The sequence below is a fragment of the Aythya marila genome (genome assembly GCF_965140915.1).
Source record: "Aythya marila genome assembly, chromosome: 13".
NCBI lineage: Eukaryota > Metazoa > Chordata > Aves > Anseriformes > Anatidae > Aythya > Aythya marila.
Genome location: NC_139054.1, coordinates 4,646,097 through 4,670,080, shown reverse-complemented (window position 1 = coordinate 4,670,080; position 23,984 = coordinate 4,646,097). Strand labels below are relative to the sequence as shown.

The window sequence follows — 23,984 nt, the reverse complement described above, 5'->3', positions numbered from 1 at the left end:
AACATTCTTATCGGACTAATCTACACGGACATTTTGTGTTAAATCACAAAACTAAATCATTATTCAGATGGGAAAGATTCAGGATATACCTCTGGGAGCACAGTTCAAACTCGGGCAGAAGACCAGGCTTTGCTATTATTCCATGTGTATCAAATTCTATCCATGTATTAAAATAATTCATTCTTTGCACATAGGAGCAATACATACAGTTCTCATCTATTTTTTATTAAATAGGGGATGATACTTCTCCCTTGGTATAAAAACCCATGAATACCATTTCCTATGCAAAGAGGATTTCCTGTAGTATTTAGTTGTAAATGTGCAAAAATCAGTCCTATCTGAAATAACTGACTGAAATTTACTCTGTGCCCCACAAACAGCCTGCAAGACTGGGCTTCCCAAACTGTAGAATCACAGAGAAAAAGCTTAACAGCTGACACTTTAACATAGCAATCCATACTATAATTTGCTTGTTGTTGTGACAGAAACTTGTAACACCCTGTGTGTTAACTTCCAGTGTCATGCTTAAGAGAGTCCCCAGACATTCCTCTCAAAAAGACAAAGATAAGCTTCATGTGCAATTTCAATTATTCAGTTTAAATTGAAAAAAATAAAAATAAAAAATAGACAAAACATCATGAAACTGCTTAAAATATTTAGGATCACATTTCTGCACATCTTTCTTTACTGTCTTCTCTTAAGGCAAGTAGTGAAGTTTACTGAAACAGACTTCATTAAAAAGAGTCTCAAACTGTGTCAAAAAAAGGAGCCATACAGAAACACAACAGAAAGCAGTCCTCTGCTGCACTGCTTTAGGATGGCTGTCCCAATTCATACATATTTGCAGCAGTACATTACACTCAGAGATTTAGGGATATTTACAGGGTCTACCTGCAAATTTAAATAACTCCCAGGCAATCATTACAATTTATTTAACACATATTGGAAACTAGCATATCATCTGCTGTACTTTTGTGGTAGGTGGATAACTATCCACTCACCTGCAAGGTGTCAAGTAGACTATACCATGACTCAAGACAAAAATCAGAATAAGCAAACAAGATAGGGATGTTGCACGTGACAAGAAATAGTAGTGACACTTTATCAGAGAATACAGAGAATATATGAATCAATCAGGGCAGCTATCAGCAAGTACAATAGACAAATGTCATGTCTGCAGTATGTGAATGAAAAGGAGAAGAGCTCTTGCTTGCAGCTGCCAACCCCTATTTTTGTTCACCTCTTGGAGCAAGTCCCAGAAGGGCTTTTTCTTTGGATTTTGGGTTTGTAGGGTTGTTCTTTTGTTGCTGTTTTTGTTTTTTAAAGTTTTTGCAAATCTCCACCATGCTTCCCCCCTTGCTGCTTCCATGTTTCTTTCACTCTTCCATGGTAATGTTTGTTTTTCTTATGTAAGGAAAATTTGTTGATAGGTGTCTCCCTCTCCCTCCCCCCCCCCCCCCCCATATTTATTTCAATAAAATAAAATACATCTCAAGTTACAGATCAGTCTCTAAGTAACCATTTGTTTTCCTAATTCTTCCTCCGAGGCATGCTTCATAGCTTTCTGTTAAAGTTGTTTGTATTTGGTTCTCCTGCTTCAACACAGCAGAAAGGCCAGAGATGTGGGAAAGGGGAAGGGCACAAGAAAAATAACTAGCTTTTATTAGATAGTGATTCTATCTCCTAGAAGAATTGAAGTGCATCTTCAATCCTAACTTGACTAACATCAAGATATACCACACCATAAAAATTGTTAGCCCAGTTCAGGCATTGAAATTACATAGCAGCAATTGGATATCTTCAAGCAGATGTTTACATATTGCAGAGTATCAGCTGAGCTCTGACTCCAGCAAATGAACAACCATTTTGGAGTGTACTAAATCCCAACATGTGCTGGAGGAAACAATACAGCGGAATTCCTTTAAACATATTAGATATGACCACATCATGATTTTTGAACTATCGTTGGGAAATTAAATTCTCTTAGTTTGTTTTCTAATAAGCACATTCACTTCATTTGGTGCTAGAACTAATGACAATGTTGTGCTAGGCAGCCAGCAAAGCTAGCCAAGCTCCTGAATCTGATCTTTGAGGAAAAAAAAATCCTTCAGTTGAAGTAAAAAGGTGTTTCAAGCTTATTACTTTCACATACACACACACACAAACTCATTCTCCTACTTTTTATTATACCAGACACTATATTTAACAAACATGGGTTGAAACAAGATGACATTATTTCCCTGTTACAAACAACCCAGCTGAGGTTAAGCTCATATCTTGCAAGCATATGACAACTTCTCTTGTTTCTCTCTTCCAGCAGCTCACTGTTAGTCAAGCAGTGTGGAATGCTTGCACTGGAGCCTCCACATTTGCAGCTTAATAAATGGACAAATTAAGTGACATTTAAGTGGACACATAAAGATCAGCTCACATAAGCATTCTTATCTTTACTATGTCCTGGGTTCTATTTCAATTACAGTAAAAAGAAATAAGTAGATTCCTTCTGTGATATCAACTGTCTAGATTATCAATGTTTTCCCCATAAGTCTATTGCATTAAGCTTTTATTCAAGAACAGTACTTATCTTATTAATTCTTCATCAATATAAGCTTCAGTTTTACGACTCATTTCAACTGGCTGGCATAAGAGAGTTAAAGGAATATACAGTCACCTTGTAAACAGGTGAAAGTCCTTGCAGATTATTTGTTCTGTTATTGTGGGCAAACCTGCAGGAAGAGAGGAAACAGCTCTTTCTAAAAACATATCTCACTGATTCGATAGATACAGCTGATACTTCAGTATGTAACAGTGGGAAATAATTACCACACATCTAACAGCCTCCTGTGACCTTTAATGCTGTAATACCGTGGCTGTCAATTTAATAGAGTTTAGCTACTTTAAAGAGCTAGTTAGCATTCCAACAAAGTATACTCATCTTCATGCATCCTGGCTGTACCATACAGGTGTTTGCATCTTGTAATAAATAAATGAAAGGCAGGCAATAGCTGGATACTACCCAGAATACCTTGGATAGTAAGTCCAGTCATTTCAAAGTGAAGTGTCTGTGCTTTCCAAGGTGTTAGCAACAAGCTATTTCCCCATCCCCAATCTCCTCCTGTTCTATTTGTTCCTTTTGGATCAACAGCCGAACTGTTGGGCTCACAATTGTTAGTCAATGCCAACTTTGATATGCTTATACTGTTTCAATTTTCTAGTTGATGTTTTGCAGCTGCCTGCTCAGAGAAGCTTGTTCCAGGCTGACAGGCCACAAGACTTTTTGAGAACTACATCTAAGAAAAAACTTTGTCACTCAAAAAGTTAAGAGATTATTATAGGTGTCAAAAACTTAAGATGCGATTATTTGCAACAGAAAGGTTCATAAGTACAATTTTTTATTTTTTATTTTTGAAATACTTCATGTGAAAGATAGCAAGCTATTACTTTAATCAACTCAAATGAGGCTTCAGGAACAGTAATACATGTACTTGTTCACAGTGCCTTGAAGCCAGAGAATAACAAAATGGTCAAAAGTTCATGAAACAAGAAGTTTAAGGAGGAAAAGGAAAAAAAAAAAATGCAGAGATCCTTTACAAAAGGCTAAGGTGCAGCGCCAGAAATGGCAAAACATTTGTCCTTAGGTAATGGTGATGGGTCAGGAGTGTTTAAGTGTTTCGCCAAAGACTGATGACCTATTTGATCTTCTGCCTTTTGTGATGAACTGTATCAATTCAACATTATCTGCAATAGTCTTTATAATAGTGTTTATTTTTACTGAATTTCACAAGATCCTAAAAGACCACTCATATCAAGTTAAAGCAAGCATTCAAAATTTGCATCAAGCACTGCAGAACAATGCTTTGTTGCTCTTTACGCAAAACCCTGTAATAGAAAATATTTGTGAAGATTAGTGGAGTTTTTTGGTTTTTTTTCATTGTTAAATTTTTGGAGGTGATGTGGTACAGGCCACGTTTTGAAATGAAAGCAGGCATGTTTAATACTGAGAAATAAATTTGTTGATACCTTTTTTAAGAAAGAATTCTTGGTTTTGCAGAGCAAAAATAGCAACATGTACACACAGTGTCTTGAAAAGCATGGGCCATACAGTTCCATTTGGAATGGTCCTTTAGTCAGTAAGTAGCTTTCAGGCCTAGCCTCCTCAGGTACATAATTCTCTCCTTACTGTACAGTGAGGTTAAACTGTAGGTATAGGCTTTCACACCAGGGGCAGAGGTTTTATGCACTCATAAACTGAGTTCTGTATTGCTTAAGTCATTAAAGGAAACTACTGCTGTAAAACTTTATGTCCTCAAAACCATTTTTTATTTAAACAAATACATATACAAGACAATCGAAGAATTGAATTATTTTAATTGTAAGAATTTCTTCTGTTTGCACAGCCCCCCAAAAGACTACTTATCTATCTTATGCCAGCCCAGGAGAGCCTTTAAACTACAGGAAAGTTTAGCATCATTCTCCTGAGATAGACAGCCTCATCACAACCAATTTGTCACAATGATAGTCTAATTAAATGCATTATTCTTCTTCAGGAAAGAAGTGAACGCTTGACATGTTTGAGTTAGACACACAAGTCTTCCCCTCCTCTTCAATCTATACCTTTCTTTGTAATGGCAGGCCCTCAGGGAAGGCTGTGGGCCTTCATTTACAATGAAATCAGTGAATGTAAGAGTAATTTTTTTAAACCATTTTCTGTAATGGTTGGATGAATAAACCCCATGTGTTCACAGGGATCATGCTTCAGGGTAAACACTGAAGTTACCTTCGGCTGGTCCTTTTAATCAAAACATTTCTGTTATTTTAAATCAAGCAAAATGAAAGAGCCAATGCCTCAAGGCAAATCTATAATAAACCCCCGAGATGTCAACTTGGCCTGAAAGGTAGAAGCTATTGTCTTCAGTAAACATAAGGTCAAATATACAGTTTTTTCTTCAATGTTAGGAAAAGGATAGTATTTCTTCCTAATATCATTTGAATCACAAATCGGGCAGTAATTCTGAGATATATTTTTTGTTTGTTTATTTATTTATTTTTGCAGTGGTCTACAAGAATTCAGTTGCAGGATTGTAAAAGTTTAATTTGATGCTCTGCAGACTAGCAGAAAATCAAGACATTATAATGAGAAAGTCCAGGCTTATGTGCTAAGTCTTCCTGTAACAAAGTCTGAACAGGATTGCCTTTCCCAGCATTTCACTGAGTTACACAGAAGGATAGAAGGGATCTTTACATGCTTAAACAAAAACTAAAAAATGTTAATGAGAAATGGTTTAAACTGGCATAAAAGTATTTCAAGTACTCATAGATGAGACTTGATTGCTTTAAACAGCAAACAATTTTTGCATGCAGAACTCCAGAACTCATAACAGCCCAGAGTATAACAAAACTTGACAAAGTCTGGATTTCATTCAAAACTTGTTTCAGACAAGCTACAATATTTTTCATATATCTAACATTAATAATGAAGTAATGCAGTTAGCATGGATATGTATTAGGTTAGTAACATCAACAGAAACCACTAAATAAACATATTATTTGGAGTTTATCCCTAGAAGTTGCTACTTTGCTTTTTCCTCAAAGTCAAAAAGAAACATACAATGCAGTTAAACTGAAAACCTCATTGTTAAGCAAATAATCTTAATTGTAAGTATGCACTTATTTGTTTTATTGCACAGGGTTCAGAGTGCTCAGCATTTTACTGGATTGAGCTCTGTTGTCCTATTACTACAGAGCAGCTGAGGACCTTCAAGATTAGAGGCTTACTCAATCTGAAAGAAAGTAGAAAATGCAAAGATAAAAAATGAAAGGGGGAAACAAAACAGAACAAACTAAAATAAGGAATGCAATTTTCTAATTGCTTCTAATCTGTATTGCAGGCCCAAATCTGCTCAAACTATTTACTCATTTACTAACACTCACAAAAATCACATTTTGGCCTCTGGGCTAAAACAAAAAGGAGAATCCATCCCACCAATCAACATGTCTTTTCTCAACAGAATACTCTATAGTTAATGTCCAAGACAGTAAGTGAGTTATTCTTTAGTATACTATATTTGTACCATCTGCCTGCCAAGTCACTGCACTATCAGCATTTAACTCATTATTTTGTCAGTTCCAGCAAGAAATAAAGAGCCTTTCTTACTCAGTCTAAAACCAGATCCCATTCTCTTGCAATTTAAAGACTCAGACTTTTCACTCCAAATGTGTGTATGGCCTTTTAGTACGGATAAAACATAAAAAAGGAACAGGCAACTCTGTGTCTCTTGCTGGCACGTCTTCCCTGTATGTACCATAAAAAGTACATCTTAGATTCTGCAGATAAAGTCTTCACACAGAGGTTCATGACTATTAAAAAAAAAAAAAAAAGTTTGTGATAAAACCAGATGAACTGCAGCATTCATTAGAAGGGTAAAAACATCAATAAGCCTCACGTGAGAGGAGTTAACCTGTGTGAATGGCTGAAGAAAAATAATCAGCATGAATTCCTGGTTAAAACTCTGAGCTAGATTGTATAATCATGCCAAAAATCAGAAGTGGGTGGGGGAACAGTAAGCATCATCATAAATCAATCATCATAGTTTATAAAACATCTCAATTCTACTTGATGGGATTATTTACTTTTCATTACATGACATTGTTCTCTGATTTATAAATGTAGGATTTTTTGAGTGACTTTCCAAGGTAAAAAATAAAAAAAAATTGAAAATGAAGTCAGACAGATATTTATCCTGACCTTCACTTCAGCAAAAGCAGAAGTCATGAGCATTTTTCTGTTAGTTCATCATAGATATTTGCACATTTGTACAAATTCAGATGAAAGCAGTGAGCTATACATGAAAACCTAAAAGAGACAGGAGTCACAGCACTATTTCTGGGCCTCCAAAAACATTTTTGTAATCAACACATATTAGCATGCTGCAGATTATTACAGTGCTTAAAGAATGATTATTATTGATATTCATCACTAACTAAAAATAAAAGTATTGTCGTAACTTTACATTTTTTCTTCTTCATTACTTCTTTCTTTGGATTACAGTGAAAAAGGCAATTTTATGTTACAGTCTTCTCTGTCACTCTAGATTTAATTTATTACTGTAGCACTTTATGAACAGAAATACTGAAGAATTTGAGTATTGGGGTTTCAATTAATTTCATTTATTTTAATTTGGCTCATTGCCTTGTATATTTAAAATATTTTTTGAGCTTTTCTTGAGCCAGGTTTAGCCTGCAGGGAAGCCTAGTGAAAAACAAACCAGAAACAGTCAAACAAAAACACTAATAAAAAATCTATATCGTGGCAGAAACATAAAAATTTAACTTAGATTTATAAATTCCATGCTGACTTCTTTCAGTCATTAATTCTCTCTGCTGTCAAGTAATTATTGGATTCTATTAAAAAACTTGCTTAGATGAAAAAAGGAAATGGCAAAATATTTTCCTATCCCTTTATTACAGATTTACAATGGTTACACAAGCACATGCATATTACTCCTTACATTGTGATGGATTCCGTAACTTTGAGAAATGGGACAACCTCATTTAAGATTGCTTCAGATACCACACAAATTAATGGAGTTGCGCAGTAACTTTTTAGCAATTCCCAAATCCATCATACACATGGAACAATATGGATGAAGTAATACCATACAGCAAGCTTTAGTATCTAGTGTAAATCGCCATGTCTTCCCTGCAAGTGGTGCAAGGACAGATTATACAAATTGAAACTCTGTGGATTAAGGAATAAAAAAAAATCAGCTTGGCAGAACATAACTGAAAACTGGACTGGAGCACTCACCATTCTTTCAGGTTTATTGTGAGTCTTGAAAGGCCCCAAAAGCTTCAGAACTTGAGTATTACAACTCTTGCAATAATACTGGCTGTTCATGATAAGTAAAAAATACTGGCTAATGATGTTATCTAAATGCACTCCAGAGGTATATCTAGGTGTTTAGCTATGGCCTCTCTCTACTAGAAAAATTAGCATTCTTTGGCATGAACAGCATTATTTCATCAATTACAAGCATTCCTGTCTGCAACAGACATGCCACATTAAGAAAGGTTAAAGTCAAAAGGACCCCATTTTGTTAGATTACAGCAGAATTAATTGATGTGTTTAATCAAAGAGATGCTACTTGGCAATGGCATTAAGCTTCTCTTCTCCGGGGATGGTACCAACCTCACTGTCAGACTGGCAGCTTTAAATAAATACTAAACAATAGCAATAAGTGTAAGCTTCTGTCAGAGCTCAGTTTACAGGACTTCTTTTGAGTCAAACTTTGTACGGTACATCTCTTCTTATCTTACATACACTATTGATCTTCTCTTAGCGTGAGAGAGAAAGCAGTTAAGAACTGTATTGACAGTAACTGTAAAATCAAAAGCATGAAAAAGGCACAGGGTAAAACAAAAAATGTACACAGTAGTTATTAAATTGGTTATAATAAAGTCAGGGTCTACAATATTTTACCTAATCTCATGCCTGCACAACAGGAAAATAAATAAATAATAAACTAAATAAAAACAAGAAGATGACAAATTTCGGCTAAATCTCTCATGGAAAGTTTGTCTTGAGTTATTTCTGCTAAGCATTTTTGTGAAATCGTAGTTAGAATACTTGTAATGTCTATTTCAAAACTAACCCTTCTTTCAGCAGCAAATAAATAAAAAGTAACAATAACTAAAAAGTTTATTTATGTTCATTTAGGAGTATGGTCCTTTAAAAATCAAGATCATGCACTGACCATTTAAAAAAAAAAAAAAAAAAAAAAAAGTTCCTGGTATTCTTTGTCAGTATCTTACTAAGCAAAATTACCTGCTTAAAAATGAACTTTACACTTTTCAATATTTTTCCCCTTTAAATAAGTGTTTAAACGGACTATAGTGCTTGGAAAACTTTTGTATAAAACAGAATCTATTTCCAAAGAGAAAAGTAGAATGTCTTTCACATTGCACAAAGCATTTTAGTACAAATGGACTATCTGCCAAATAAGCAGTAAAGTTCATTGAGCAACAATTCCCATAATTATCTTGCTAATTTCCCATGATGTTTATTGCAGTTACACTGAAAATGCAGCTACTGATATTCTAATTAGACTGATTTTCAGAGACTACATTTTCTCTGATCTTTATGTTTCTTTTAGAACTGACTGAAATTTTCAGAGCATACATTTCTTAAAATCACAGTTTCTGAGCCATAAATAAAAGCTCATATGGACAAAATGGTTAATACCGATACCACATTGCAGATTAGCCTAAACAGGCAAGTTTTTGTTAGAAAACCACCTCTGGATTTCAATCCAATGTTTTTAGCCATTTAACTCTGAACAATTACCAAGTGATTACAAACCCATCATAGATTTCTTCATTTGAAAAATTGTCTGCTCTTTCTGATTCCTCTTAAGTTGAAGGAAGCAAATATCCCTCCTCTTTCTGCACACTTTCACCAGTGTGCCTAGTTGAAAATTCTACATTCACTGATGCCAGAGCCCGTCTAGGAAATACTCCCATATGTTCTCCTTCATCTTTTCCAGAACTATTTTTGTAGACGGAATAGCAGGTATCCTATCCTTGAGTGGCCTCTATAGCAGGGGTTAGAAACAAGGTTTCTTTTTAGAAAAATCCACATGAAAATTCTAGATCAAACTCCAAAAGCTGTCTTTAGACAGGAAATATGTAGAGATAAATTTAGATTCCTGTTTTCCCTGAGGACCTCTATACAGAACAGTACAGATGCAGCCATTAAGAACTAATACTCTTTAAACGCCTCTTCTGTTAGGCTACTTTCTGCAAAAGAGATGAATAGTAAATTAGGAAAAATTACATCTGATCTTTTGTCCATTACAGCAACGTTTCTTCAATTACGTAGCATTATTCTTTTAGAAAAGAGATATAATATTGTTTTCAACAAGGTAAAATACAAGCAACAGAAACAAAAAGTAGTATATTTGTTCATTAAAAGCAGTCTTGCAGTACTACCTGACAGCATACAACCCCTTTATCTGACATATATTGCACAATTATATTCCATTTGAGATGAGACAAATGTCTTCAGATTTCATAAAATCTCATAGTGTTATCATGTAACTTGAGACTTCAGAGCAGCAATTTCATGCCTTATCAACATGTAATTTTGATCCTAAAATAATGTAGAAGAATCTCTTTTCTCACAATTCCTTCCCAGCATACACAGCGGTTTAATAACCTAGGTGTTGTAGACCAGTATCTTTCAATTTTTTGGATAAAATTTCTCCTGACACACATTACATAATTTACATGGTAACTGCATCTTATATGACATACTCCAGATACACTGGTAGGAACAGAGAGATGCATCATTTTTAAGAGGTAGAGAAATGCAGGGTTGCGCTGTTTTGGCAGTTACCCTATTCTGGAACTTGTCAAGCCAAAAATATAACTCCAGCCACTTCAAAAGCACTGATCTCCAGAGAACCACTGCAATGACTTGTGGAAGAACTCATAAGAAACAGCAATGCCCCAGGTAATCTTTTTTCTCCTAGGAACAACTTTGCTTAATACCGAAATTAGCTTGCCAAATCTGCCGGTGCTTGGCTTCTTCCTATTCCATACGGATTGAGAAGGAAGGGGAGAGTGGGATAGGGCTGCCACTGCTCCATATGGTCCAGCTGGACCAAGCTGGCTCTGAGGTTGGCTGTTTTATGGAAATCACTTGCCAGAGTTTCCTTTTTCAGAAGCATAATTTGTATCAGAACTGGCATACAGCTGCCAGAGTGATTTCCAAGCAAAACTACCAAATTCTTCAGCTGCTAATAGGGACGTATTCTTTGTAGCTAATTATCTTCTGTTTTCCAGTCTTGCTCCTCTCTGAAACTAATTATAAAACTTCAATGACTTTTATGAACTCAAAAATTACTTCTAGAACTTCAGTGATTCATAACAGAGCCACAGTACTTAAAGGAGGACATAGAAAAATATCAGGTAAACACAATACTCTAAAATATTGAAGAACTTCATGGTGTCATGAAAGACAGTCCTTGGAATTCAGCGTAAATTCCTCCTAAATTTTTCAGTTAAGTCTGATGTTCGCATATCCTGTGCTACTGCATATGTAATCTTTTCACTGTTATTTATTTCATTTTTTTCTCTCAAGGTTTGCAAAAGTGCGAAGACAAATCTATCTTTGGTAATGCTGTTATAAAGTCACCAGTAACTTAATAAAATGAACTGTCAGTCAAGGTATTAGCCTTTTGAGTCATTTCAAGTTCAAATAAATTAAGGTTTCAGGAGGCTTTACAACAAATCCCACCAAATATGAATGCTTAGACCAACTAATTCTGTGTACTGTTAGACAGACTGAATAATTTGCTAACAAGAGTTACAGTAGCTATTTAATCAATTTACTCCTAATGACTGTGCAAAAGTGTGGAACCTTAAAATGCAGGCCACTGGCCTACCTGTAGTGTAACATCCCCAAAATATAGATCCATTTTGAGTATTTTGGAATGTCTAAGGGATATTAAAAACTCTTTGGGATAAACAACAAATAGCTAGGCTCTCCCTTTCCTTCAGTGTCAGGATTCAAAACATTATTAGCCATTTAAACACAACCTCTACGGGGTCACTTTTATCTGGTGATTTGCATAGGACAAATCCTTCCTTCACTTCTTGAGATAGGTGGTATTTCAGAAAGTAATCACTGTCCTTTAGTTAATAATAATAGAGGTTAATTGAGTTAAGTTGTATGTCATTAAAGTTGCCATAAAATAGAAATATTTCAGAATTAGATCTTAATAGATCTAAATGAAAACACTTCAAAGATGTAGCTGACAAAGTAAAATTTAAAAGACATGAAATTTAGAGCAAAAGTAACAACATTCATTGTTAAAATACTGAGGCTTTAAAGAACTGTACTCAGCCTGACATGAGTCTACCATCAGATGTACATGTGAATAAACTAACACAGGAAGGACTGAAAAAGCCTAGAGGAAGCCACTTGCTAACATGTTTCTCCAGCTTGACACACACATTTATTTTTTTTTTAAAACAGCTTAATCTTCATTTTAAAATGAGAACAAAACATTTTTTTTTGCCTACCTGAGCATCTCTATGCGCCCTCTGCACTACTCACTCAGCCTAATCTGATTTTTGTTCTGTCACAAACAAGTTACTACTCACAAGTAATTTATGTATATAAAAGCAAATAATCTTAATAATGGGAGAAAATAAATAAATAAATAAATAGGCATGCTTCTCTTCTATGTGATAACTAAGTTATCTACTGTGCTGTTAAGTTGTAATGGAGTTAAGTATCTCTACTTCATAATGAGACAGATGAGATAGGGTCAGTTCACAGGTCAGGAAGAACTGCCAATTTAGTTTCCCAACAAAAGTCTTGGTCTTTGTTTCTCTTAGGGTTTTAAGTGTGATAAAAATCAAGGGTCAATTATCTCACTATAAGAGTTCCAAGATTTATGAGAGACATTCACCCCACAGAAGCAGAGGAATCAGGAACTGACCCATGAGACGAGACAATTCAGTTGCATCAATTACTTGAATTCTTTCAATATTAAGCAAATAATTTTTTTCTTCTAGTATTTCGTTAAGCTTCTGAGCTGAGGAAAACAGAAGTATTACTAGTAACAGATACTGATGCTGACATTTTACCTGTTCTTGCAGTATTTGTTAATACAAGTTAATTTTCTTCATCTTCTCTTTTTTTTCATTATTAATCATCTCCCTTCTCACTTCCAATTTCGTAAGGAGCAATCTTTCAGGCAGGGCAAGTTCTTAAAAAGCATCCCAGTATTTTAGTATGCTTTTTGATAACAATTTCAGCACATCAAGATTATGTTTTTGAGAAAATTATTTTAAGTGGTGCCACACACAAGAAACACAATTCCTTAACTTACCAATACTAAAAGTTTTGTCCTGTCAAACTACTGAACATTTTTTCAATAAAATTCCATGCTGAATTTAATTTTCTTGGAAGTAAATGTATAAAATTTACAAAAAATCACATAGTTATGCTTAATTTATAATTTAAAGTTTGCAAGTTATACCTAGAAATCAAATTCTATGCATGAATGGAGTGGCTTGGACATATAGGAAATGGATATCAAGCTTCTCTTCTTTACTATCATTCTGATTTGTAGCCTTTTCTACAGGCATCCCCTAAAAGCAATAAACCTGGAAAAAATTACTCGTTCTGTAAAGTCACAGACTTTTGTATATAAAAAGGTATGCTTGATTTACTAAATGCAGTATTGACACCGATCAGGAATGTAATATTCTGTACATCTGTTTGCAGAAGTAAAATTTTAGGTTGATTTTTCTTGAAATTTTGATAATGAAAATTATCAGCAAGCTTAGTGGGAGAAGTTCAAAGAAAAAAAAATGGCTAGAGGGAACAAAGTGCACAAGGAAAATTTATGCTCCTTTGTTATCAGAAATCAATGTTATTTTTCAGTGAGATACCTTCCATAGTTGAAATGCAAGCCTGAAATAATCTTCATCAGTGAGTTATGGGGAGCCACATGAATCATAGTTAAACCTATTTATTTAGGAATACAAAACCAGCAGGAATCATTTCAGACCATTATACTGGCCTGAATACACACAATGTAGATTCATTTCTACCCATACATTTGCATAGAAACATTTACATGCACACAAACAGAACATGGTTTAGTAAACTAAATAGATATCTGGTGGTTTACATTTGAACTTATGTTTCTCTGAAGACAAAGACTGATCTCTAGTAATTACTTGGTAGCTGAAGTAAAATATTACTTCAGCCAATAAAAAAAAATCTCCCCCTGCCCCGAGAAGGGGGATATAGGCAAAGCCAGGAATTTAGGCCAACTTTTTTAAGTTCTACTCCAAGTTTTGTTAAGTTTTGTTAAAAGTGTAGCAAAATAAATGTTATAAGTGTTTCTTCTTCCTTTCTTCCTTTTTTTTTTCTTTTTTCTTTTTTTTTTTTTTCCCTAAGACCATAGTAAATTCTCATTCTACTTATCATTTTTAATATGTACAACCATGAGGAAGATTCTCTTTTTATAAAGGTATAATGATGTGGTAAGCATATTTCGGAAACAAACAAACAAACAAACATACATGTATATCTCCTTAAGAAGGGCAGAAGGGCAAAGATAATAAAAACATCGATGAAAACTCATCCATTGAAAATGCAGTACTAAACAAGTCTAAGAATACAAAGATACTGAAAATGTTCTTTTGCTAGGTGAGAACTTCAAATAAATATTGTCCAAGGAATGAAGAGTAAGAGTTTTGGAAAAAACACTTAAATTCAATGCATATGGCTTTGATGAGAAATTTATCAGCAGAGCAGGTAATAATTCTATTCTACTCTAAAATTATTTGTTTGCAAACTGCCAGAAAAAGTGGATAAATATGGATTTGTCGGTCTATTTTTTATTGATATTTCTCCCTGAAAAAAATATCCTTATCTCTGGGCAAAGACTGCTGACTTTAGCAGTTTGAGAAAAAGATAATTAAAAGAAAATTAACCTATTAAGTGATTCAAAACCAGCTTAGAATGTTTGTATGTTTGTACTTAGAATTTAAGTGCCACATAGTCCAAATCTGTGGAGACTAACCTATAATATGCTATTGCAGATATAAATTACAAAAAATAAAAGCATGAAAATATTCATTTCAGTCAAAGAAAGATGAAAGCCTTTATGAGATGGGTAGATACTACATAAAATGCAATATTAAGAACCGTTAATGCTTTATATACAAGACTATTCTGTATATTTGAAAGACAGGCAGAGCAAAACTTTGTAGACAAATGCAGTGAACATAAGAGAAGAATATAGATCCATTTTGAGTATTGCAAAATGTCTAAGGGATATTAAAAACTCTTTGGGATAAACAACAAATAGCTAAGGACAACCCTTCCTTCAATGTCAGTAAAGAAGACATTATTAGCCATTTAAATACAACCTCTACAGGGTCACGATTTGCAAAGGACAAATATCTTCCTCCACTCTTTGAGACAGGTGGTATTTCAGAGAATTATCACTGTCCTTTAGCTAATAATAATAGAGGTAAACTGAGTTAGGTGAAAGTTGCCTTCAAATAAAAACATTTCAGAATCAGATTTTCATAATCTTTTTATAAATTTTCATATGTTGTACATCTGTTTTTCAATCTAACGCAACAAATAAATTCCCAAAAATCTGTATTTCTCACTTTAAAATATTTTTCTTTTACAGGAAAGAAATTCCACTATCAATCTCTGTAACGAAAGATTAAAAGCTCTTCTCTAGCATGTATTTTCTTCTTTAGTATGAGCAACTTTGTCTTAGCATCTATCTTCCAATCAATTTTCTGTTCACGTTACTGCTAATTAGGCTTCAAACTTCTGTATTTCGCTCTGAAGGTTATTAGAGTCAGTGTTCATATCAGTTGTGATTGTCTATCTAGATGTACACAGTTGACATATGGAGATGCATACAGATGTATACCTGTATGGCCATAATGAGAATACTTTGATTGGATTCCTGTTTAAAATGCATGATTTTGATTTATTTTGATTATTTAAAATCTTCAATCAAATTAGGTGAAGGTTTGATCTTATTAGATTTTGTTAGATTGTACTGCAAGGATGAACTAGGTGGTCTATTAATTCTTGCCATCTCTTACTTTTAGAAATAGATATCAGCCAGGCCAGTGACAGTTCTTCCACCTCACCTCTCCTACAGTTTGGTTTCATAGTATACCTGCATATTCTTTTATTTTATAAATATTAAAGTCATGTCATTATTCAAGCAATTTGCCTCAGACTCTGTATATGCCGAAGGGCAAATGGCTGCCTCTGAGGCTGCATCTGATGTGGGTGCTTTGATTACGTTACCCCGCAGCACAGATTAAAGAGCAATTTTTTGTCAAGCATAAATGGGAACTCACTGATTTAGATTTTAATCCCTAATTACTGCAAGGCTGCAGCATTAATCTGAATGCGACAGAAGCTGTTCAAGAAACTATGGTGGAACTACCTACAGAGCTCTGTCCAAAACATTTGATTTTTGAAAAAATGCCCCACTAATTCTTTTCAAAGGATAATGGCAAAATGATGTCAGTTTCCAGAATGTGATTAGTGATTTCTTGAGAATTCAGTTTTGACAATTTGAGGGAAGTGCGCTTCAAGATAGTAAGACCGCAGTACTAATCTCCCTATTAAACTAATTCAACTTGCACACTCAAAAAAAAAAAAAAAAAAAGTCCAAGTTAGTAATATATATATATTAAATCTTGCTGACAGCAGCTAAAAAAGTTCTAACAGATTATGTCAGTTGAAGAAAAAGGATGAATTCCAAAATCAAGTACTTTTGCCAAATTCTTTTAAAGTGAAGCTAGAAAATATTAGTTATAGCTACTTCTAAAGATATTCAGGTATTCAAACCTTATAATCTACTAAAAGGCAGACAGAAACAGTCAGCAGCTATTCCAATAGGAAGGAGATTATGCACAAAATGAATTAAACATATTTTTGTCTGTTAAAAGCATACGCTCTTAATTTAGATTCAGATTTTTAAAACTACACTCTAAATTGGTGGATAAAGATCTTCAGATGCCAAGAGTTTCAATCCAACTTGACTAAACAGAACTGGGCCTGAGATTTGTCTAATGATCAGTTGTTTAAAATTACATTTTAAAGCACATGTAGTTTTATTTTCTTTTCAAATGCAAGTACTGAGAATAATTTAGTTCTGATATACTTTGACAGAAAATTCATACCATTTATTCTTTCAAAGTACTTAAGAAAATCTTTGATAATATCTTAGCCTTCAGAATCTTTGATATTAGCTTTCCTAAAAAGTGTTTAACATAATGGGTTACTAGAGATCTCAGGTAAACAAATGACAAAAATATGATTCTTCGGCAAGTTCTTTTCTGCCTCTTAATCAAACAATATTTATCAGCATTTCTCAGCATTTCCTATAAAAGACATGTAGAGATTGCAAATTGTCAGTTGCTCTAATAAATCTTACTATGTTAATGAGGCTGATTATTCCCTCTGTACAGATGAGAAAAACATTGTCAGATAGGCTGTAAACTGTTATTAGCACATTCCCAATAACAGTTTTTATTTTCTGACTCATCCATCAGAGCTCATCTATAAATCTCATAGGATTTACACTGACATAACGAAATCAGTAACTTTCCCTTGCCACTTTGAAGTATATTTATACCTGTTGACAAAACCTGTTACAAAGAAGTTGCATATTTTACAGAGTAAAAATACTATAACCATTTGATTCTTCTTCATTCTGGCTGTTTATTTGCACTTCCAGATGGAATACAAGAGTCCTGCGATTAATCTATTTAGAAGGAAATGCAATGTATTTCTATTGCAGCCATGCAGCTATACAGAAGTTATATCCTAACACATATGCTACAATGAAATTACTCTGTCTTAGTTTCTTCACATAGCAAGTAAGAAACATATCTAAACAAATTGTATTTGCAGAATTGAAATGTTTCATCAGGTCTGAAAACAAATTGTAGAAACAGTAAATTAACCTTTCACCTCAAGTCAGAATGACTGAATTATATAAATTGGTGCTATTATCCTATTCCATAACACACCCTAGTATATTCAGAGCAATAAATGTTAGACAGAAGTATGAACTACATGGCATGATGCTTGATACTAAAAAATAGAGGTACTAGGCTTAAACAAAACAAATGGAACTTGTAGATAGAATATTTTGATACTAGATAGATAAATCAGAGATGGTACCCTAGAGGAGAATTATATTATAGAGAATTATAACTGCTATTTCATTATTTGGAAAGGAAAATGTTCTGTTTGTCTGTTGTTAAACGCAACTGCTGAAACTCTGGACAACAAGAATCAATATCTGTGCAAACAGTAACTACAGAAGAATCTACATGTATATATGAATTCTTAAATTCCTTACTACAGTGAGCCAATTCAACAATTCTAGCAGTTTCCTGAGTAAGAATTCACATTCACAGTACTGCCTCATGCCACTAACTGACTTGAGGCTGAATTCACTGCTATGCACACTGTTTGTGCAGACACGTACCCTTGGTGTAAAAGGGTGTGAAATCCTTTGGCATATCCAGCCATTAAGGAGCTCTCAAAGTTAACAAACAACATAGTTATAGTGTACAGCAATGAGTAAGAGCATCCTTACTTCACCAGCTCTTCAAGTCTCCTAGTGCCTGCCACTAGCCTCCAAAGCATCCAAGCCTTTTCTTACAGATGTGCCTCCATTAATGTAACTCTTTCCTGAGCCATCTTGCAACCTGTAAGATTCTGACCAGCTGAAGTCTAAGAGCAACCAGCTTGTGCTCAAGTTCTTGTGCCCAGAGACATGAAGTACAATAGTGCCTGGTTGGTCAACCAGCTACAGCATCTTCTCAAATCATTATAAATTTCTCTGGATGAGCCAGAAAGAACAGTAGGATCATATCTTTTTAAAGGGAGAGCAGGAAAGATCCTAAAGAAGCCAAAGGACCTTAAGATCAATTTTTGTTTGTTAGCTTTGGTTTGTTTGTTTAAAAAAAATATATAATTATTTATAAACAGTAGAGTTGAATGAAGCTGAACCTGCTGAAGCAATAGAGAAAGGCTAGTGAAGACTAATGGCTTTGTTTGCTTAGCTTCTTTGACAAATCCTAAATCCAAAAGGGGCATTATTTGTTTCTCCATTTCCTCTGGAGTAGACTGAAAGAAGCAGTTTTCACATTTACATTTTTTCTCAAAGTCTTGTTCTTTTCTGTTTGCCTAGATGCCAACTTGAATTTATACATACTGTAAATGAACATTAACTTCAAAGAGACACACACCAAATGACAGATACTAGCCCATCTCACAGAACCATCAGGGAGGCTTTGTGCATCCAGAAATCAGTATCCCACTACTGACTATCCAGTTTCTGGAGTGTCTGTACGTGAACAGAAGAATGAACGATATTTAACAACCGGAAGATACTTGGGAACTGAATGAGAAAAGGATTAAAAGGTAAGCAAAGATTAAGACACCAAACTCTCTGATCTGATACCACCTAACATCTTCTATCAAATAGATATGCACAGTTACTGACTTCTGGCAATACTTTTTTTTTAAGGCAAAATTTTATATTTACATTCTGATCAAACGATAGCACATGTCTATACAGTGATTTCACTTATCTATGAGATACTCATCTTGCTAATTTCCTCAAAAATGAGCTACAGCATCATCAGCTTGCAGACAAAAATCAGGTACAAAAACTGTGGTTATGCTGCCTGGTGATTCTTATGTTCCTGTGATTCCACTGATCCAAACATCACATGAAACAGCTCAGGCTGTTTGACAAGTAAGGATGGGTTGAAAGCTATAAGAGATGCTAAACAATTAAGTATCTAGTATCTAGGAGCTAGTCTTGGAAAGGGTTCTTTTTGGTATTTTCTCCCTCTCTTATAGGGATACTACCTTTGATAACTTGGATGACTGGCTCAGAACACTATGAAATCAAAGTTAGTTCCCACAACATCAAACTTCAATTTAGACATATATACCTCCCTTAGAGTTCAAATGCTCTTGGTTACATGGTTAGCCTTAATCTTGCATGTTCCCCTGATTCAACGTATTATTTTATCCTGACCTTTTGCTGAGAGTTAAAAATAAATGCTGACAATTACAATTATGTACAACCGATTACAAAAGTAGCCTTATTAGAAATGTTCCACTCATTTTCAACAGTTGACTTTCTACAACTTGAAAGTGAATGGGAGGGAGAAAAGATTAAAAATAATGTCACAACACCAAAGCATCTTCAGTGTCAAACTCTTAGCTTTTCAAAGAAATTACCTGTGTGCACACGTTTGAAAAGAAAAGGACAACATGCTTCTAAAATATGCTTTCATTGTTCCTGAGCAAGACACATATATTTAATGTTCTGCTTTATCAGGTCATAAAGAGGTGAAATTTTGCTAATTTTGGCATGGACACTAATAATATTACTACAGAAATCTGATGCAGTATCTGCATAGTTTAGTATGGTTTTGGAGAGACAGAAAAGCATGATGACAGATAGACCTGACAAGAGAAGACAAGAAGTCTGAGAACTAATCTATACTGGAAGATGAATATTGAAGTTAAAATGGATGCATCTGCAATAAGAAGGATGGTGTTTCAAAATAGTTTTCTGTTGTTAAAGAGCTATGTGTTTTTTTCTGGTGTTTGTTTGTTTGTTTGTTTGCATTTGTTTTTTGTTTCATTTTAAATTGACTTTCAGTTTAAAGAGGCAGAAATCCCTAAGCCACTTGATATACCAGGGGAGGGTGAAGAGGATCACTAAAGCCTTACTGTTTATGTTAATAAGATAGTAACTCAATTTACTTGAGTACTGATCAATGCTAAACAATCAGAGAAGTTCATGTATTATGTATTTCAAAAGAAACTGTGCTTTTTAGTGGAATGTCACAAGGTTAAACAACTGGTAGACACTGGTTCCCTTGAGCCCAATTTCTGCTACAGTGCTTCCTATCCACATAATGAAGAAACAATAGCAAAATAAAGCATTGTTTGGAACACATAATGAACTGCTCTCATAAACTTCAACCTTCAAAAGTCATTATATTTTACAGTTTGATGCAGCAGACAATTATTGGACCTCCATTTGGCTGGCTACACCAGGCAATGTACACTATTTTTTACCATGTCTCAGTAATTATTGATAGAACAATTGTCATGGATTGCTCTGTTAATACCAGTGCATTAGCAATTGAAACAGTTTGCAACATACTTCCTGTCAGGTATACTGCAGTGCTATAAAATCTGCCTCTACTTATCATAGTTAACAATTACTTTAGGAAATATCCAAAATATAAAACTTTCAAATTCTTTCTTCTTCCTGCCACTTACTGTTTTCTGTGGTTTGTTTAATCCTTTTACTGCAAATAATCCTGTACTACAAATACCAAACAATTCTTTACAGTTTACAGTAATTCACAAAAAAAAAAAAAAAAAAAAAAAAAAAAAGTTTTGTTTGATTCTTAAATCAAATGAGAGTCTTTAACATTCTGGAAAAAAAATATATTTTTTTTTTCTATGCAGCATTTTGCTGAAAGAAATCTTACGGGCTGTTACTCTTAGACGACAACTCAAAGATGTTTACAAAGTAATAATAACTAAAAATAAAATTAAAATGGTAAAAAGAGATTTTTTTGTTAGTGTTTTCATTTCACATGGAGGAGCGCATTGTGCTAACTAATGGCTCCTCCTGAAGTTAAAGGACAACTATTATGTTATAATCATAATACTTCAAAGCCATTTTTGGTTTTGACCCTGTAACATTCAAAAATATAGTCAGAAAAGTTGTCCAGATTTTATGGAACCACCATTCTCAGAAATATTTTAAAAATGCCTGGAAACAGTCCTGAGTAACCTAATGCAATATTGAAGTTTGCCCAGCTTTGAGGGGAGTTTGGACTAGAAGACATCCAAAGACCCTTCATGGCCTAGATCTTTCCATGATTCTTTGATGATAATTGGCAAAAGTAGTTCCTTAAACTCTTTGCACACAATCCTACAATTCTACTATTTTACTGTGAGGAAAATGAATGGAAAACAGTTGTAGAAACAGCTCTGTAAAGAATCGGCCTCTGAAAATTCACAAAGAAAATTACAAATACTAACAATGGCTTTCAGAGCTGGGAGAGATAAAGAATGTATGATACAATATAAAAATATACTTATCAAGATGTTGAATGGCATTAATGCCACAATTTATATGTCTACATAGCTTGCAAAGGTTACTTAACATCCCCTTAGATTAGTATGCTAAGAATCAAATTAAAATTTATGACTGAAAATTTGAATAATTTATAGTTATCACATGTTAGGGTACTTCAGAGTTTCAATTCAGTGGAATGAATGTGTACATCAAGATCAAACAAATAATATATAGATATGGAATTAATTGCATCCAGAAAGAAAGACAAGGAAAAGAGCTAGATGAAAAGGAAAAGAGTGTGCATGTTCTGCTGAACACAAACACATTTTTTGTGAGGTAAGGAGAAAGCACTACAAAAAATGGTTCACAAAGAATAACAAAATGGCCAAAAATATATCATCATTCTATTCTGCGAACTGAGAACTTAATGAGAGGTCCAAAGGGTAGAATGATGGTCTTGTCCTGACAGAGAACATCATGAATGCTGCAAGTCAGTTGAGCTGTGTCTCAGCATTTGAATGTAGTTAGACCCTTTGTTCTACTCTCAGCCTGACTGAGTGCCTTAAACTGTAAAGTGGTTTGAAGTTAAGTTTTAAAACAATCTGGTAGAATGTAAGCTGACTCATTATCTTTAATATAGATCATGAGTTAAAAGCAGTTAAAGAACATATTATGATGTTTGTATCCCAGAGTAATTTTTCTAGGTAAGTTAGTTCTGAAACAGTGAGAAGAGAGACCTTTAAAAAGTAAACTTTCAAGATAAGACCATAAGTCCTTAAGAAAACCAGTATCATGTGCTATGCACTTTAACATTACAAAGAGTACAACTTTCAAGAGCCTTTAAGTCTTTTACTAAGTCTTTTAAGTGTGTATTTACACATTATTACTAATAAGCATTAGCATACATTTACTGCAACTATTTTCTTGATTTTGTTTATCAGCAGTGATCTGTGTCAGCAACTAACGTACTTAGCATAATTAAAAATGTCTGTAAAAGGACGGCATGCATTCTCACATAGATATGACAAGGAAAATTTACTGATTTATAGGACAGCAGTCTCTAGAACCTTCATAATAATTTAACTCTTCTTAGACAATGGGGTAAAATTAGATGAGTTGCATCTCCCTCTAATAATGGCTTGCATACCCCTTGAAATCAGAACCCTCGATGTTTAAATTTCAACAATTTACATGCTAAAAGCTCATCCTCAAAGCCTCCAAGACTCAGGATCATTATTTAAAACAAAACTGAAATATGCAGAAACTACATTTTCTTTCAAGTGAGTCTTTTTGGGGGAAAAAAAATAAAAACAAAAACAAAACACTTTATTTCCATTAGATCAGGTTAATCAGGTTAAAAAATATTTCCAGGGAGATATTACTTTTGTAGACTGTTTGAATTAGAGAACTGTTGCAGTTACCATTATGGAGCTATTCAAATAGAAAGTTTTTAAAACTTGACAAAAAGGAGAAAAACAATCTCTCACAAATACTGTCCAAACTCAATGCAGGCAGACAGGAAAATGAGAAAATGTAAAAATTAAAATACTAAAAATTTCTAAAGCAGAAGTATTCTTGAAATTTGAAAATGGGGAGTATGTCTGACTATATTAATATGAAATTAATATATCTGAAGGTGAAAAGAAAAGTGTAGTGGTATGATTATTTACTCAGAAAAATAATCAGAAGTCTCAGTAACACACAGGAAAGAAGTAATGTTATGTAAGTACTAAGATCTAGAAGTGAGGAAAAAAATTACTTATTTTCCTTTGTTTTTCTTTGTCTGCATTTTCTTATACTGTGCTGAAAATGGATCCATAGGTAGAATCAGGTATACATATCATACATATTAGTGTGAGAATTCAGTTTCCCAGTGTTTATGAATGCAACCATCAGTCATCACAAAAATTGTAAGAAAAAACTACCTTAACTCCAATCCTTCTCTGGGAGTTTACTACTCGAGAAAAGTTGTTTTAAAGCCTTCATCTGTCCCATACAAATAATTGGCAACATCAAAAAAAGTAGTCTGGGGGAAAAATAAGTGTCAATCAGTTCAGTACTGAGATTAAATTAGAGATCTCAGGTAGATTTACAGAGATTTGTTCAAGTCTTCTGAACATTTTTAATTTCTGTATTTTGTCAGTGCCATTTAATACGTTATGGTTTTCTTTACACTGTACACAAATAGAGTAACAAAATAACAAGGATAAAATGGCCAAGTCCAATGTGAGCAGAGTTAGGTCAAACCTCAGCTGCTTTGAAAATCACAGTAATGTG

General features: G+C 34.0%; 1 protein-coding gene across 2 annotated transcripts in view; it reads right to left on the bottom strand.

Annotated features, from left to right (window-relative positions):
• Positions 1-23,984, bottom strand: part of PCDH11X (protocadherin 11 X-linked) — a 472,078-nt gene that overhangs the window by 284,846 nt on the left and 163,248 nt on the right. The window lies entirely within an intron of this gene.